At 40.2% G+C, this 17,780-nt stretch overlaps 1 protein-coding gene across 1 annotated transcript in view; it reads right to left on the bottom strand.

Moving 5' to 3' along the window:
* The window catches only part of LOC127534433 (tumor necrosis factor receptor superfamily member 14-like), a 219,590-nt gene that overhangs the window by 153,163 nt on the left and 48,647 nt on the right, over positions 1-17,780 (bottom strand). The window lies entirely within an intron of this gene.

The following is a 17,780-nucleotide window of genomic DNA, read 5'->3' as shown; positions in this document are numbered from 1 at the left end:
CTGTGATCGGTAGTCCCGCCTCTGGGCTAGATTTGGTTCAATGGAGCAGTTCCAGACTGACTTTATGTGTATTTGTAATACACAATATAAAGGCTGTCTGGTCCCCAGGCAAGGTCAAATCAACATCCTGGTTGACTGTCATTTTCCCCAAGATGTTCGTGATTGTCTGATGTTTTTGCGATGTGGTGGGGTGCATTTTGCTGTGGGGGTAGGCCAGTGACATTTGGGATTTCCATTTGCATGGGGATGTGTGCTTGTTCTGGGATAGCATTTATTTGGGTGTCTAAGTCTCATCAACACGGATGCCAAAATCCAAGGAACACCAGATAGTACCAATATAATCAGTGTTATTCACTTCACTTGCCAGTGGTCATAATGTTGTGGCTGATTGGTGTGTATACATACACTCCCTGGCCACTTTCTTAGGTACACTTTGCTAGTAAAAGGTTGGACCCCCTTTTGCCTTCAGAGCTAATTCTTTGTGGCATACCTTCAACGAGGTATTGAAAACTTTCCTCAGAGATATTGGTCCATATTGACATGATAATATCATGCAGTTGCTGCAGATTTGTTGGCTGTACATCCATGATGCCAATCTCCTGTTCCACCACATCCCAAACATTCTATTGCATTAAGATCTGGTGATTGTGGAGGCCACTGGAGTGCAGTGAACTCATTGTCATGTTCAAGAAACCAGTTTGAGATCATTTGAGCTTTGTGACATGGTGCATTATTCTGCTGGAAGTAGCATCAGAAGATGAGTACACTGAGGTCATAAAGGGATGAACATAGTTAGCAACGATACTCTGTTACGCTGTGTCGGTGGAAGCGGTGCAAGAACAAGAACCGGAATGGATCTAGTTGAAGGATTTTATTTGTAGAGGATGGAGTGTTGCATGTGGGTCAGGGTTTGGGTCGTGACGTTGTGAGTTCTTGGCGGAGATTCGGACTTGGTCTGGGCTGTGGAGACCTCTTGGCTGTGGCTCTGGCTTGATCTTGGCTGTGGGATATCCTTGCGGTGGTCCAGGCTGTGGTCCGGAGCCGTGATGACCCGTGGGTTGCTCGTGGTCGTTGTTCAGGCTGTGGTCCACGCTATGGCTGGTTCCGGGTCTCCAGGTTCTGAGCAGCTGAAGCTGATGAAAGGAAGACAACAGGATTATTCTCTTGGAATTTCCTCAGAGAAGTTCAATAACTAAGACAAGTTTCAAAACTTAGTTTGGCTGGCAGAGTAACTAACTGGGTTAGTAGTACAACAATCCGGCGTCAAATGGGCGTCTGAACCGGTCTTTTATTGTCAAGGATGGATTGATGAGGGATAAGGATCAGCTGCTCTGACCAGTGCTGGCTTAACGACGAGAGTAGCTCCAGCTGCTGCTGGAGCTACTCTGACCTAGTTTCCAGAGAGAAAGAGCCGGAAAGGAAAGATGGACCAGAGCAAAACACACATAAAACACATGGCATTATCACCAGATAAAATCAGACCTGAGGCTTGGCATGGACAACATAAAAACAATAAAACGGTCCGTGGCTGACATGACAGGACCGAGTCCTGACATACTCAGGTCGACTGTGGCATTTAAACCATGTTCAGTTGGTACTAAGGGGCCCAACCTGTGCCAAGAAAATATCCTCCACACTGCCAGCAGCCTGAACAATTGATGCAAGGCAGGATGGATCCATGCTTCCATGTTGTTTGCACCAAATTCTGACCATCTGAATGTCGCAGCGGAAATCAAGACTGACCAGACCAGGCAAGGTTTTCCAATCTTCTGTTGTCCATTTTTTGGTGAACCTGTGTGAATTGTAGCCTCGGTTTTCTGTTCTTAGCTGTCAGGAGTGGTACCTGGTGTGGTCTTCTGCTGGTGTAGTCCATCTTCTTCAAGTTTCTTGTGCATTCACAGATGGTGTTCTGCATTCCTTGGTTGTAACCAGTGGTTATTTGAGTTACTGTTACCTTTCTATGATCTCCCACCAGTCTGTTGATTTTCCTCTGACCTCTCACATCAGCAAGACATTTTCATCCAAACAACTGGGTGTTTTCTCTTTTTTCGGACCCGTCTCTATAAACCCTAGAGATGGTTGCTTGTGAAAATCCCAGTAGATCAGTAGTTTGTGAAATACTCAGACCAGCCTGTCTGGCAGCAACAACCATGCCTCGTTCAAAGTCACTTAAATCCCCTTTCTTCCCCATTCTGATGCTTGGTTTGAACTTCAGCAAGGTGTCTTGACCACGTCTACAACCGTAAATGCATTGAGTTGTGGCCATGTGATTGGCTGATTAGCTATTTCTGTTAACAAGCAATTGAACAAATGTACCTCATAAAGTGGCCGGTGAGTGTATATTTACAGCATAAACTACACATTTATGATTCAGTTGCACTCACTGATCTTTACCAGCAGGTAGTTTAAACCTTTATTAATCCTGCAGCGGGGAAATTTTCGATGTTACAGCAGTTAATAGAAGAAATAGTGCAAGAAAAAGAAAGGGTTAGGGTTACTCTGTCTCCATTGAACATGTAAACTCTGATGTCCAGCGTTCAGTGAATGCAGCCACAGTGTTGACTGAATGTACATGTGGTTTACTGAGAAAGATGTTATCTTTCCAGTCATGGTTCCATCGGCTGCTACTTGTAAACGCAACTAAACCCCCAAATGAAGTGTTGGCGGTTGCAGTGTGTTGTGGGTGATGTAGAGGAAAAGTTTGACCACAAGAATTCATGGAATGAAAACACATATTGCAGGACTGAAATGTTGCGGTTCAGTTTAAAGTTCAGTTGCAATGTGTTGAGTTACCAACTCCTCTTTATTTACGGTTTATGAACTGAAACAGGTCTCATATTTCATCTTGTGGGCAGCAGTTCCATAATTTGTCAAGTCTATCAGAGCTAAAGGGGATGTGATCATCAACAGTCAGAAATATGAAGAAAATATAGGAATAGCAAGGAAATACAGAAATATTTTCCTCTTTGCTTTACCACTATCAATGTATTCAGTGAATGCAGCTACAGTGTTGACCGAATCAGAGTCAAAAAGTGTTTTTAGTTGACAAACACCTAAAAAAAACTATTAACAGGAGCTGAAGTAGAATTTGTTGTTTCCAGCTGTTGGTAAGAACTCAGTTTTAACCATTCACTAAAATTAAATGTCTCTGTAACAACATATTTATTTCTTTGTTATTCTTTTTTCCACTGCAGGATACTTGCTACAGTTACATTAATGTGCATACGGATGCATTAGCCCTCAAGCGACCAAGTGGGGTCATTTATGACCCCAGCCATATAATTATATTTGCCGTTTTTATATCTTTTATCTGAAAAATGTTTCCTACCATGAATTTGTCAATCTACTTGTCCTACAGCTGCTCATAGTTTTTTGTAGAGATCGGCCAACTGGTGTGACAAGGATAATGAAAACTTGTCTGGGGTCACTTATGACCCCAGAAAGATGTAAAGGTTTTTCACTATTGTAGGCCTTAGTTTTATTTATTTATTTTACCTCTAATCGCTATATTTCAGTGTTTTGCAGTGCACTATAGCTGGCAGACCTACATTTTTAGCCACAGCTGCCCTGGGGCAGACTGACTGGCTGCCAATCCACTCCTACTACCCCTCTGACCACCACCAACATTACACAGCATACACATTCATACACCAGTGTAAGTGGCAGCACTGGAGGTAAGGTGGGTAAAGTGTCTTGCATTGGATGAACAGCTTTGCCACTTGAGCCACAGCCGCCCTTAATCTAAATATTTCTCTGCATGTTACATTGCACACATACAGACAAGATGTTTGTGTAGATTTTGTTTTTATGTACTTTTGATTTACTATTGAGGAAACAAAAGGAGTAAAGTTTTAAAAGAAGTGGCAGACAAAGTGTGTCACGAATCCAGAGGGCTGGACCTGAGCAGACAGCCACACTACCAAGGCCGGGTGGAAATGAGAATGAGTTTTATTGTCAGGGAAGTGAGTGATGGCAGAGGGTGAGAGGAGCCGGTGTGTAGGGGGAGTGGCTGGTGGAGTCAGGGTTTAGGCCTGATGGTTCCGGAGCCGAAGTAGGGAGGACTTCAGAGGTCACCAGGAGGCGACAAGCAGCCGGCTTGCTGCTGCGGTTCTCTGGGTCGGCGAGAGTGGAGCTGGTCAGGGTTCCAAGGAGGGGGGTTCGGGCAGAATGGGGGATCCAGGAAGGGAATAACCGGTGCCGAACGGTTTCGGGAGGACAGACGAGGGATCAGGGCAGAGGGAGTCCTGGACAGCTGGGTCTGGATGAAAACAGAGGAGAAACAGGGTTAAAATAGCCACAAAAACCCAACAGACTTCTGCAGGCTCGAGAGCAAACTGACTGAAGAGTCTTGTTCAACAATCTGGCAGGGAGTGGAAGGATGAGCCGGTTCTTATTGCAGTGGACTGTAATCAGGTCGATGTCCTTCAGCTGTCCGGGAGCCGTAGAGGTGGTTGATTGCCTGAGTGGAGTCAGCTGGGAAGCTGAACTCCACTCAGGCGCCGAGCTGTAGGGGAAGACAGAGGCAGAGGAGCGGATGGGAGACAGAGAGAGAAACAGGGGCAGAGGAGCGGACGGGAGACCGAAGGGAGACACAGAGACCGAAACCAAGGGACAGAGAAAGAGAGGGGAGCATGAGCAGGAGAGGGAGAGAGGAGCATGAGAGGGAGAGGAACAGGAGAGGGAGAGAGGAGCAGATGGGAAAAGGGGTATTTGGGATGTCAGGTGGGGAAGGACGGGGGTGAGGAGGGAGCCCTGACAAAGTGTGTCTAAATAAATGTTATTGCGTTCTTACAATGCATCATATTGTTCATATGGTTTTACTTTAGCTCTGAGTCAAAAATGATTAAAATCCATGAATAATAAAAGAAGGTTATTTTAAAATATCCATCTTAAAATGCAGTGGAGTGGAATAGGTAAGAATGCACAAAAAGAGGCACTAAAGTAGACATATTCCTGTGTAAAATATAGTGGGATCATAAATGACCCCAGTCGGTCATTTTAGTCGCTAAAATAGCTTGGTCGCTTCAGGGTTAAAGACCTAATTATTTAAGTGACTACCAAAATGTGGCAATTAAAGCAGCAATGAATTTTTTTGTCACATTAGTTGCTCTAGTTAGATTATTTACACACATTGACATAACTTTAATGTTTAATACAAAAAGCAGAAATGTTTTGCCCGTAGGTGAACTTTCTCTCCTCAGATTCTCTGCAGTATCTCTTCCCCTGGACTATTTTTTAACAGTTTTCTCCCTGATAACCAAAACATTTTGAACTGAACCTCAATTAATCAGATCATTATTAACCTTTACTAAACCATATCAGTTTGTAAATTATTAACTCTGATACTGACACAGTTTTCAACATTAGTGTGTTGATAAATCTACACTCTAACCATTCAAACAATTTGTTCCCGCCATTTAAATAAATATGTGGCTGCAAGATAAAGAAAAAAAATCTAATTGTAGGATCTAGATAAATAAGTTGCGAACATTATTTTGATGCACTGAGTTGATATGATAATGTTGCATCAACTTAATATTGTAATTTAAACTGAAATGCTTTGTGTAATTACATCTTGTAACACTGGTCTTTTATCTCAGTAATGTTTTTGACTGCAATAATAGAGAGGTACATAATTCATTTCCTCGTGTACCTATCAAATGTAAATTCATCGTGCCTTGTACATTGTCTCAATTATGTCTTTATTTTTAGCCTTATTGCACTTTTGTTTTCTTCTTTCACTTCTTTCATGCGTCATCTTTATCCAGCTGCTGTAACATATACTTTTGTTAACCCTTCAATGAGGTTTGTTTTATCTTAACTTTTATTGTTCTGAGTGTAAATATAATAAAAAGAATTCTTTATTATGGAATGAGATCTGTACTCACTGAGTGTTCACTATCACAGTGTTCTACTGTGGTTCATAGAACAGTTCTGACTTCTTAATTCAGTCACATTTGATTTATTTATTTGATGATGACACACATTTGTATTAGACATGTATAGAGCTTCCTTAAAGTTTTAAACTGTCATGCTTGTTTGGGCTTTTAACTCAAATTTGAGCTGCGTAACACGATTGTCAAACCATAAAACCTGCGTCACTGTACTTAGCAGCATTAAAGACAATTATTTGTATTTAGTCTCTATGTGCTGGAGAAAAGACAACAACTACATGAAAACAATCAGTACTAATATAAACCTCATATGGACAAAAGAAGATCATAGATGTTTCCATGATATAGAAAAACATGGCATACATCATTGTGACAAAAGAAATATAGTTTTCTGAAAAATAATTCTGAATTTTAAAATTGTTTTTTTTGTTGTTTTTTTTTGCAAAGAAAAGTCTGTGATTATCATGTGTCATTATCTAGAAATTAACAACGCAAAAATATTTTTCTCAGAAAATATACTTCTTTATTTACACGGTATTTCCTCCTGCTATCTTAGCTTCTGTACAAATTTATCTGTAATTAAACTTGTACTTTTTAAATACAAGTGTATGTCCATAATATCAATTTAAAAAATTTTCTTAGTGTTCTTTACAATGTAAATTCAAGCTGTTGTGATTTCAAACTTAATTCAAGTTGTAGTAACTTAATGAAACTGGCCCCAAAACTTCATTTCTCTTCACTTTGACTTCAGGATTTCAAGTTTCCTCCTTCATTTGAACAAACCTGGACAATGTCAGGTAATTAAGACAGGAAACAGAAAATGCATTTGATCTTAGAGGAAAAGTTCATTACTAACTTAATGTAGTTTGTTGGTTGAACATCATTTCATTAGAAATTGTCAAACCTCAACAATTTTAGCAGTTTCTTGTTCGTTTTAGTGCTTTTATTAAGGGCCATTTATGTCTAAAATGTTCTCAAATATATATGAAGAATGATTATTTGTGGGTAAAGCTCCACTTAAGCTCAGCATGCGCAGGACTGTGTAACAACGTAATAACTTATAACATCACCTGAGATGGAACTCGTCCTGATGACGGTGGTGGGAGTCAGGGAGGATGGCGTCTGTGGCGGCACGTACGTTACTGGCGAGGAGAAAGGCTGATGAAGGCGGTGGTGGCAGTTGGCATGACTGATCTGAGAATGGGCAAGAGATGGCAGAATGTAGTGAAGGATCAGGAAGTGAGATAGGAATTGAATCTGGTGGTGGGAAAGACAAGTCCTGGAACACAGTAGAATCGTGTCATAACAGACGTAAACGCAAAAAGCAATTAAAATGCAGAGACGCCTCCATGTCAGAGGACAATGAAAGTGATCAAAGAGTTGTGACAGTGGAAAGACAGAAAGATTTGTACAAAGTGATCATTAAACTTACCCAAGATGGTGCTTCGTTTGGTGAGTGGAATCCAATCCAGTTAACAAAGATTTTAAACAGGATGCTGGGTGAAATTAAAAGTGTCAAAATATTGCGTAATGGATCTCTATTAGTAATTTGTAGGGATAGTGCACAACAAGGCAAGGCAATCAGAATAAGTAAGATAGACGGAAAGACAGTACAATGCTCAATAATTGAGGATAAAAAGTTTGTGCGAGGGGTTATTAAAGGAGTCCCGAGAAATGTGACGGAACAACAAGTCATAGATAATGTAACAGGAGCCAAAGTTATTGAAGCAAAACGTCTGCAAACAACCAGGTATGGAGAAAAATGTAACAGTCTGTCTGTAATGATTAAAATGGATGAAACAGTGTTGCCAGAGAGAGTACTCATAGGATACATCAGCTATGTAGTCAGGCCCTATGTTCCGCCTCCACTGAGATGCTTTAAATGTCAGAAATATGGCCATGTAGCAGCAGTCTGTAAAGGAAAGCAAAGATGTGGAAGATGTGCAGGAGAACACGAATATGGCAAATGTGAAGCAGGAGCGAAACTTAAATGCTGTAACTGTGGAGGTGAACATAGTTCAGCTTATCGGGGGTGTGAAGCCAGCAAAAGAGCAACAGAGGTACAGTGGGTCAAAATTTCTCAAGGGGTAACATATGCCGAAGCAGCCAGAAAGGTATCAGTCAAAGAAACAAAAGTAAGTACAGAAAACAAGCAAGTGGAGTCATGTAAAGGATGTCAGAAAATTAAAGAAGACACATTGATCATGAGGAAAAGGGAGTTTATTCTTTTTATGGTTGATGTAATAAATTGCTCAGCACAAACTGAAAGGAAAACAGAAAAAATAAAAATCATAGTAAAATCAGCAGAGAAATATCTTGGGATGAAAGGGTTGCACTGGGAGGGTGTGGAAGAAATGCTTAATGGCTATCCTCCTAACTTGCAGACATGGGTTGGTGGTTCTACATGTTCATAATTATTCTGCAGTATAATGCTAGAAGCCTTATAGCTAATGGACAGGAATTCAAGCAATATGTTAATCAATTACATAATAAACCTCATGTAATATGTATACAGGAAACATGGTTAAAACCTCAACTGAACTTTATTATACCTGGATATACTACAATAAGGAAAGACAGAGAAATGGGTCAAGGAGGAGGAGTTGCTACGTTTATACAAAATGGAATAAGCTATAGTATCAGCATTGGTAAGGAACAAGAAACTAACTATTAAAACCTGGACTGGAAATGATAATGTAACAATAGTTAACTACTACAACCCGTGCAATAAATTAACATTGGCTTCATTAAATAACATAGCTGGGCAGATGCAAGACAACATTGTATGGTGTGGGGACTTTAATGCTCATAATACACTTTGGGGAAGCAAAAATACAGATGTTAATGGGTTGGCAGTCGAAGAATTTATTGAGGACAATGATTTAGTTTCTATTAATGATGGTAAAGGTACAAGATATAACATTTTGAATAATACTGAAAGTGCAATTGATCTAACATTGGTGTCTAATGGTATTTCAGGTATAAGTATTTGGAAAGTGCTGAACAGTTCTCCACTCGGTAGTGATCATTACCCAATAGAAACCAGAGTTGGAATAGATGTACACCTGAAAAGAGCAGAGGATTCCAAGGTGGAAACTAGAAAAAGCTGACTGGGAAGCATTTGCAGCTAAGAGTGAGATCAAATGTGAGGATATTTTTAAAGAAAGAAGAGTAGATATACATGAGGTAAATCAAAAAATAGTTGAACATATCATTCAAGCAGCCGAGAAAACAATACCAAAAAGTTCAGGAAAGAGTAAAAAGTAAAATGTACAGCCGGATAGCAATTGTGAAATGGCTATCAAGAGAAGGAACAAAGCTTTTAAAAAACTGAAAATGCAACATAATTTAGAATCCCTTATTCAGTATAAAAGAGCTGTAGCAATGGTTCGAAAAACAATTAAAATAGCAAAACGTTCATATTGGAGGGGATACTGTAATAAAATAGGAAGAGAAACACTGTTGTCAGTGGTTTGGAGAACAGTACGGAAAATGAATGGAGTCAAGAGCAAGTTTGGGATACCAGTCTTATGTAGTGCAAACAATATTGCAATCAGCAACATAGAAAAGGCAGAACTTTTGGTAAATACTTTTGTGAAGGTCCATAGTTCTGATAACATATCAGCAATAGCAAGGCAATGTAGAAATAACACCCTCTTACAATATCCAGGAGTGACAGAAAGGCATAATATCACAGGATATAATTTGGATGTACCATTTTCCTTGTTAGAACTAAAAAGAAAACAAACAGCACCAGGAAAAGATGGAATATGTTATAAAATGCTGGCACATATGACAGATAGTTCACTTCTAACAATACTTAAGTTATTTAATGTAATATGGGACTCAGGAAATATACCTTTTACATGGAAACAGTCAGTTATAGTACCACTACTTAAAGCTGGTAAGGATCCATCAGACCCAGCAAGTTACAAACCCATAGCTTTAACATCTCAGCTTGGTAAAACAATGGAAAAAAAAGGTTACGCAGAGGCTAACATACTATGTAGAAAGCAGAAACTTTATATCTGCAAACCAAAGTGGGTTTAGAAAAGGAAGGAACACAGCGGATTCTGTGCTTTGTCTGAAATCTGAAATTAGGAAAGCACAAGCAAACAAAGAAATTGTGATAGCTGTCTTTTTTGATGTGGAAAAGGCATATGCTATGTTGTGGAAAGAGGGGCTGCGCATTAAGCTAGATAAGATGGGAGTAGGAGGTAAAATGTTTAATTGGGTGTCAGCATTCTTGGCAGAGAGACAAATACAGGTAAGGGTAGGTGTTGAGCCCTCCAGTATAAATAATATTGAAAATGGAACTCCACAAGGAAGTGTGTGCAGTCCAATATTGTTTAATATTATGATAAATGATATTTTTGATGAAGTAGAAAATACAGTAGGGAAGTCTTTACATGCAGATGATGGAGCCCTTTGGGTAAGGGGAAGAAATTTTAAGTATGTAGAAAAGAAAATACTAAAAGCAATAGGAAAGGTAGAGGAATGGACTGTTAAATGGGGTTTTAAACTTTCAGTGTCCAAATCTCAAGTAATATGTTTTGCAAAACGACATAAAGAAATATCATTGAAGTTATATGGTCAGGCACTAGAACAAGTAAAGGAAGTTAAATTTTTGGGATTAATATTTGATGAAAAACTCACATGGGGACAGCATATTGAGAAAATAAGAAATAAATGTAAAAAGGTCAATAACTTGTTGAGATGTCTTTCAGGCCAAGACTGGAGAGCTAATACAAGATCACTTTTAAATATTTACAGAACACTCATGAGATCAACATTTGATTATGGATGTTTAGCATATATGTCTGCATCTGAAACAAATTTAGAGAAACTTGACATAGTACAAAATGAAGCCATTCGTATCTGCGCTGGAGCATTTAAGACATCCCCAATCTCACCATTGCAAGTAGAGGTGGGTGAAATGCCTCTGGAAATAAGGAGAAATAAGATCATGCTGACATATTGGGTTAATTTGGAGGGGCAGAGTTCAATACATCCAACTAAAGCAGTGTTGCAGGAGAGTTGGGAACGTAGGAAAAGTAAAAGTTTTGGGTGGAAAATCAAAGAACGAGCACAAAAATTAGGATTAACAGGGTTAAACATCAGTAAAACGGTTCCTATATCAATCATGCCCCCTTGGAACTTCATCAATATAACAGTTGATACTCAGTTATTGGTATCTGTCAAAAACAACCGCAAAAAAACACCAGTGTGGGCGATAGTACAAAAGTATATTAATCAAAAGTATTTGGGAAAAGTGTTCTTTTTTACAGACGGCTCAAAAGATCCAGAAACAGGACGCATAGGAGCAGCAGTTTTTATTCCACAATATGAAAAAGCCATTAAAAAGAGGTTGTTAGGTCATTTGTCAATATACACAGTAGAAATGATGGGGATAATATTAGCTTTATAGTGGGTGGAGGACAACAGTCAACAGAATGTAATCGTAGCAACAGACAGCATCTCAGCGCTTCAAAGTATTCAGTCAGGAAAATCATGCAGGCAAGATCTTTTACTGGAAATATTTCACCAACTATATAGACTACATAACAATAAAGTGGATGTTTCTTTTCTTTGGGTTCCGGCACATGAAGGAATAGAAGGAAATGAAACAGATATTTTGGCCAAACAATCAATAAAATCCATTGCAGTAAATATTGAAATACCACTAAGTAAGGATGAAGTAAAATCTATCATTAAGAAACATATGTACAAAATATGGCAGGAAAACTGGGCCATCACAATCACAGGGAGACATTTATATAACATACAACCACAAATCAAAAAGAGTGAAACACGGGGCAGGAATAGAAGAGAAGAAATTATCATAACACGACTCAGGATAGGGCATGCAGGGCTTAACCAAACGTTACATAAAATAGGGAAGCATCCGACAGGCCTGTGCTCAGAGTGTTCACGGTTATAAACAGTTCAGCATGTATTACTGGAGTGCAGTAAGTATAAGGAGGAGCGAAAGAGGGTGAGGCAAATGTTGCAGAGAGAAAAACAGGAGTTAACTTTAGGTAGTCTTTTAGGGAGTGCATTACAGAAAGGATTAGGTGTTCTAATGAATTATTTGACGGTAACGGGGTTAGGAAATAGGATATAGTTTTTGTTTTTGTTTTGTTTTGTTTTTTCTGACCATCTCTTGACTCACACTCCAGTCCAGTAGGTGGCGGTAAATGCACCTAAAAGTTGGTTGCCGACCGCCAATAAAAAGAACGAAAGAAAGAAAGAACTCGTCCTGATAGGCTGTAGGATACATGGGAGGGGCTGCGCAGGTAAGTTCAGCAGCTTTCACTAGTGATGGCGAGATGAAGCTTCACGAAGCACTGAGGCTTTCCATCCAGTTGGTTCACTCATGGTTCGAAGCTTCATGGTGCTTCATTTGCTCTACTGCGCCATCAAGTGGACAAATAAAAGTAAAACAGGCAGAGTGCCTATAATGACACGCTGGCTTTGCTATGTGAAGCTTTGAATTGTGTTTAAATGATAATGCCAATAAACATATAATATACTTAATATAGTGTCTGTTTTTCCTGACAGCAGAGATAGAGAGGAAAGTGGAAACAAATGGGGAAAGATTTGAGATCTGTAGTTTTACTGCTTGATTGAGGTCAGGTTCTGGATCTCTGTAAAGTGTTTAAATACTTTTAATTGTAATAAGGGCGACATAAATAAAATGTACTTGTGCTTCTTTTTGTTTTGTGACTGTGCTTGTGGTATCATTGCAAAACTAAAGTAGGGACAGCATTTTATTTGATATTATTCAAAAATATGAGAATTATTCCACAGAGCTGGGATTTAGGTGGTTTCTTTTTTTGGACAATATTTCTCCAGCTCCTTGGAACACCTCACCTTTAATAAAATCATACATATTAGGACTGATAGTTCAATATATGGCAGGTATCCAATATATTATGAGTTTTCCCAAATAAAAACCTTATTAAGAGTAGTCAACTCAAAATACTCCCACACGGGTGAGGGCTTCCTCTTTCTTCCTTGCTCCATCTGTGAGAGAGTATTTGTGATACAACCAACAAACATGGAACTGGCAGGAATTTGAATGTTCTTACAGTGTTTTCTTGTAAAATCACTGTCACCACAATATAAATATAAATATATTTATATATGCACCATCACATGAATTAATCATTACCCAACATCAGTGTATAGTTTACAGCTCATTTTATTAATAATAAAACTTTTGTACATATTTCACTTACACATGTTGTCTTTCAGAATAGGTAACACAGAAACTAACACATGCTTTGTAGGCCCTGCTGTAGAACTGTGGCTCCCAGTGACTTCTTTACATACACGTCAAAGTAGTGTCTAGTTCCCATGTAACTGAAGAAGGTGACAGAAGGTGCAGACACCAAATACAGGAGTGACATTTACAAATGGTAAAACTGACACACACAAACACCCATAATTTTACACAACCCATTGTCATGATCAGTGTTGACCACTTGGCGTCGCTGCTGTTTAGCTGAGCACTGTGTTTGTATGCTGCAGCAGTAGAATGAGAAACTCAGCATGTGAGGCACACTAACAGCATGAGCTAGCTGCAAAATAAAAAATGGTTATCTTTACCAACAGCAAGCCTCTTCCTTCACTCCAAGAACACAAACACAACATGGTACCAGGAGTAAACTAAGTAAGTTGAGCGACCACGGACGCCACCGAGGAAGAAGCCAACATGGATTTGAAGCCGCCAGAAAGTCTGAAGCTGTCGGGCAACATAGATGAAAATTGGCGTGCATTCAAACAACAGTTCGCCCTGTATGTTACGGCCATGGGACTGGAGACAAAGCCGGACACGAGGAAGGTAGCGCTTTTGCTAACGCTAGCCGGGCCACAGGCCATTGAAGTGTACAACACGTTTGTGTTCGCTACGGCTGATGATAAAGACAAGTTGGAAGTTGTGCTTGCTAAATTTGATGCTCACTGTACTCCAAAGAAAAACGAGACGTATGAAAGATACATGTTTAGATCTCGTATGCAGTTGAAAAATGAGCCGTTTGAGAGCTTTCTGACTGCCTTGCGTTTGAAGGCGCAGTCGTGCAACTTTGGGACTCTGAAAGACTCGATGGTCCGAGACCAGATTGTTTTTGGCGTGGAAGACAAAAAGTTAAGAGAGAGACTTCTACGTGAGTCAGATTTGACACTGGATATGGCTATCAAAATATGCCAAGCGAGTGAACTGTCCCAGAAGCACATGAAAACATTCAGCGAGATTTCTAGTGCCACGTCGCCCATGAGTGAAGGAGCAGCGATAGGTGCAGTGTCGTTTCAGAGCGAGAGACATCGCACACAAACCCGGCCAGCACAGCAGACCGAGGACACCATGTTTTTCTGCAAGCGCTGTGGATCGCAACATAAGCCAAAGCAATGTCCAGCGTTTGGTAAAGTATGCTCAACCTGCCACGGAAAGAATCATTATGCCAAACAATGCTTCACTAAAAAGAAAGAAGGAAAGAAAGGCAAACATGTAAATGTCGTGGATGAGACAGATTTAAGTGACACTTTCTTTGTTGGACTCGTTAACTGTGAAAACGAAGGAGTAAAAGTCCACAGTATTACAGATAAAGACAAATGGATCACTCCTCTGCTGATTAACGGGACTATTGTCACTATGAGACTGGACACGGGTGCAAAAGCAAACCTTATTAGCATGTCTGACATAAGAGAAATGCAGGTAAAACCACAGATTTACAAGAAGAGATCAGGGTTGAAAGATTATAATGGGAAGCCCATTGAGTGTTTTGGTATCTGCAAACTAAATGTCAATGTTAAAGGTAAAGTGCACAATGTAAACTTCTCTGTTGTGAATGACAAATGTGATTCACTGTTGGGTGATAAAAGCTGTGAAGAGCTAGGGCTAGTGAAAAGAGTGTACTGTATTGAAACAGATTCAAAATGTGACACTAATGCTATCGTACAAAACTTTTCTGATGTGTTTAAAGGTTTTGGTACTTTGCCCTTTACATATAAAATCCAGCTAAAAGAAGGAGCACAGCCAGTTGTGCACGCACCACGCAGGGTTCCAGCTCCACTACGTGAAGCCCTCAAACGAGAACTGGACAGAATGACCAACCTGGGTGTGATCAGAAAGGTCCTGGAGCCTACGGATTGGGTCAACTCCATGGTGGTCACAAAGAAAAAGAGTGGTGAGTTGAGAACATGCATGGACCCAAAAGATCTAAACAAGAACATCAAACGTGAGTACTATCAAATACCAACACGTGAGGAAATAATCAGTGAAATGGCAGGAGCAAACTATTTCACAAAACTTGATGCTTCACAAGGTTTCTGGCAGTTAAGACTGGATGAGAGCTGCACAAAGTACTGTACCTTTAATACACCTTTCGGGAGGTACTGTTATCTGAGACTGCCATTCGGAATTAAGTCCGCACCAGAAATATTCCACAGAGCAATGGAACAGATCATTGAAGGCCTAGAGGGAGTCAGAGTTTACATTGATGACATTATTGTGTGGGGCTCGACTCTCCAAGAGCACAACCAGAGACTGTATAAGGTGATGGAGCGCATTCAAAAGTATGGACTGAAACTCAATAGAGCAAAATGCGAGTTTGCAGTGAAGGAGATCCTCTTCTTAGGAGACAAACTCACAGCTCAAGGTGTACAACCAGACAAAGACAAAATAAAAGCAATACTGAATATGCCAAGACCAACAGACAAAACCGGTGTCCTGCGCATCATGGGAATGGTGAACTTTATAGGCAAATTTATTCCCAATTTAACAGCAAAGACATCATGCATTCGCGAGCTGTTACACAATGACTGTGATTTTAAATGGGCACCCAAACATGAGCAAGAGTGGCAAACACTGAAGAAAACCCTTACCACAGCACCAGCATTAGCCTACTATGACCACAAGAAAAAGTTGAAAATATCAACTGATGCGTCCAAAGATGGCATTGGAGCAGTACTTCTTCAGGCTGAAGGACAACACTGGAAACCAGTGGCCTATGCGTCAAGGGCTATGACAAACTCCGAATGCAAGTATGCCCAGATTGAAAAGGAGTGTTTAGGTGTTGCATATGGTTTGGAGCGGTTTCACAGTTACGTGTATGGACTGCCGTCTTTTACTGTGGAAACTGACCACCGCCCTCTTGTCTCGATTATTAAAAAGAACCTAAACGAAATGTCACCGCGCATCCAGCGTTTAATGATGAAGATGCAAAGATATGATTTTGAACTAGTCTATACACCAGGAAAACATCTTGTACTTGCAGACACGTTGTCCAGAGCGCCTGCTGACAGTTGTTTGAGTACTACAGATGAAGACATTGAAAGTCACATAAATATGGTGTCTAGTGTTTTGCCAGTATCTGACACAAAGTCGAGACAAATAGCTGAAGCCACTACACATGACACTGAGCTGCAACGTGTGATTCAAAACATGGATGACGGTTGGCCCCCAGGTTCATGCCCTCTGTACTATCATGTTCGAGGAGATCTCAGTTTTATTGATGGACTATTACTAAAGAAAGGAAGAATAGTCATCCCTGAAGCACTGAGACCAGAGATACTGAACAGGATACACGAAGGACATCTCGGGATTGAAAAATGTAAAAGGAGAGCGAGAGAGTCAGTGTATTGGCCTGGACTAAACAAAGACATTGAGACTCTTGTGAGTAAATGTGAAACATGCCAAAAACACAGAAGTAAACAATGCAAAGAACCAATGGTGATCCCAGAAATGCCCACATCTCCTTGGCAAAAGGTAGGGATGGACTTGTTTCACCTTAAAGGCAAAGACTATTTAGTAATCATGGATTACTTGTCTAACTTTCCAGAAATGGCACTTCTCCCCAACATAACATCAGCAAGCGTCATCACTCACACCAAATCCATTTTTGCCAGGCATGGCATCCCGCATATTGTAGTGAGTGATAATGGACCATGTTTCAGTAGCAGGGAATGGCAAAAGTTTGCAGAGCAATATGACTTTCGTCATGTCACGTCAAGTCCACACTTTGCACAATCCAATGGGCAAGCTGAGAAAGGTGTCCACATCCTAAAGCAACTGCTGAAGAAAGCGGCAGACAGCAACTCGGATCCATACTTGGCACTTCTCAGTTACCGTGCCTCTCCACTTCAATGCGGATTGTCACCTGCGGAACTACTTATGAATAGAAAGCTACGTACAACGCTTCCCAGCTACCCAAAGGCAACAAAACAAAAGAAACAGCCAAAACTTGAAAACAAGCTTCTACAGCAGAAAATGAAACAAAAGATCTTCTATGATGTTTCAGCCAAGTCACTCCCTCCACTGGCAAACAATGACCCAGTTCGAATCGAGGATGCAGATGGTTGGAACACAAAAGGCACTGTGCTACAGGAGGTTGCACCAAGATCATTTACAGTGAGAACAGAGGATGGACAAGTGCTCAGGCGTAACCGCCGCAGTCTTCTGAAGACCCAAGCCGCACCTGTCAAAACCACCAATGCTCACTCTGAACCACCTGTGACCACACCACCAAACATGAACTGTGTTGAGAACATGTCACCAGACAAACATGAACTGAGGAGATCAAATCGTGAAATAAAGAAACCTGACAGACTGAACTTATAAAGGTTTAATAACGTTACATTAATAATGAAGAAAAAAACATGTTTAAACAAATGTTACTTTGTGTTAGATGTTGCTTTTGAGCATGGTGGCTTTAAGAAAAGAAAAAAAAACAATGTTCTGTTTTGCATAAATGTTTAATGCAGATGTTATGCATCTCAAAGAAAGGAGGATGTCATGATCAGTGTTGACCACTTGGCGTCGCTGCTGTTTAGCTGAGCACTGTGTTTGTATGCTGCAGCAGTAGAATGAGAAACTCAGCATGTGAG

Source organism: Acanthochromis polyacanthus, chromosome 6 (genome assembly GCF_021347895.1).
Source record: "Acanthochromis polyacanthus isolate Apoly-LR-REF ecotype Palm Island chromosome 6, KAUST_Apoly_ChrSc, whole genome shotgun sequence".
Lineage (NCBI taxonomy): Eukaryota > Metazoa > Chordata > Actinopteri > Pomacentridae > Acanthochromis > Acanthochromis polyacanthus.
This window is presented reverse-complemented; position numbering and strand designations above follow the sequence as displayed.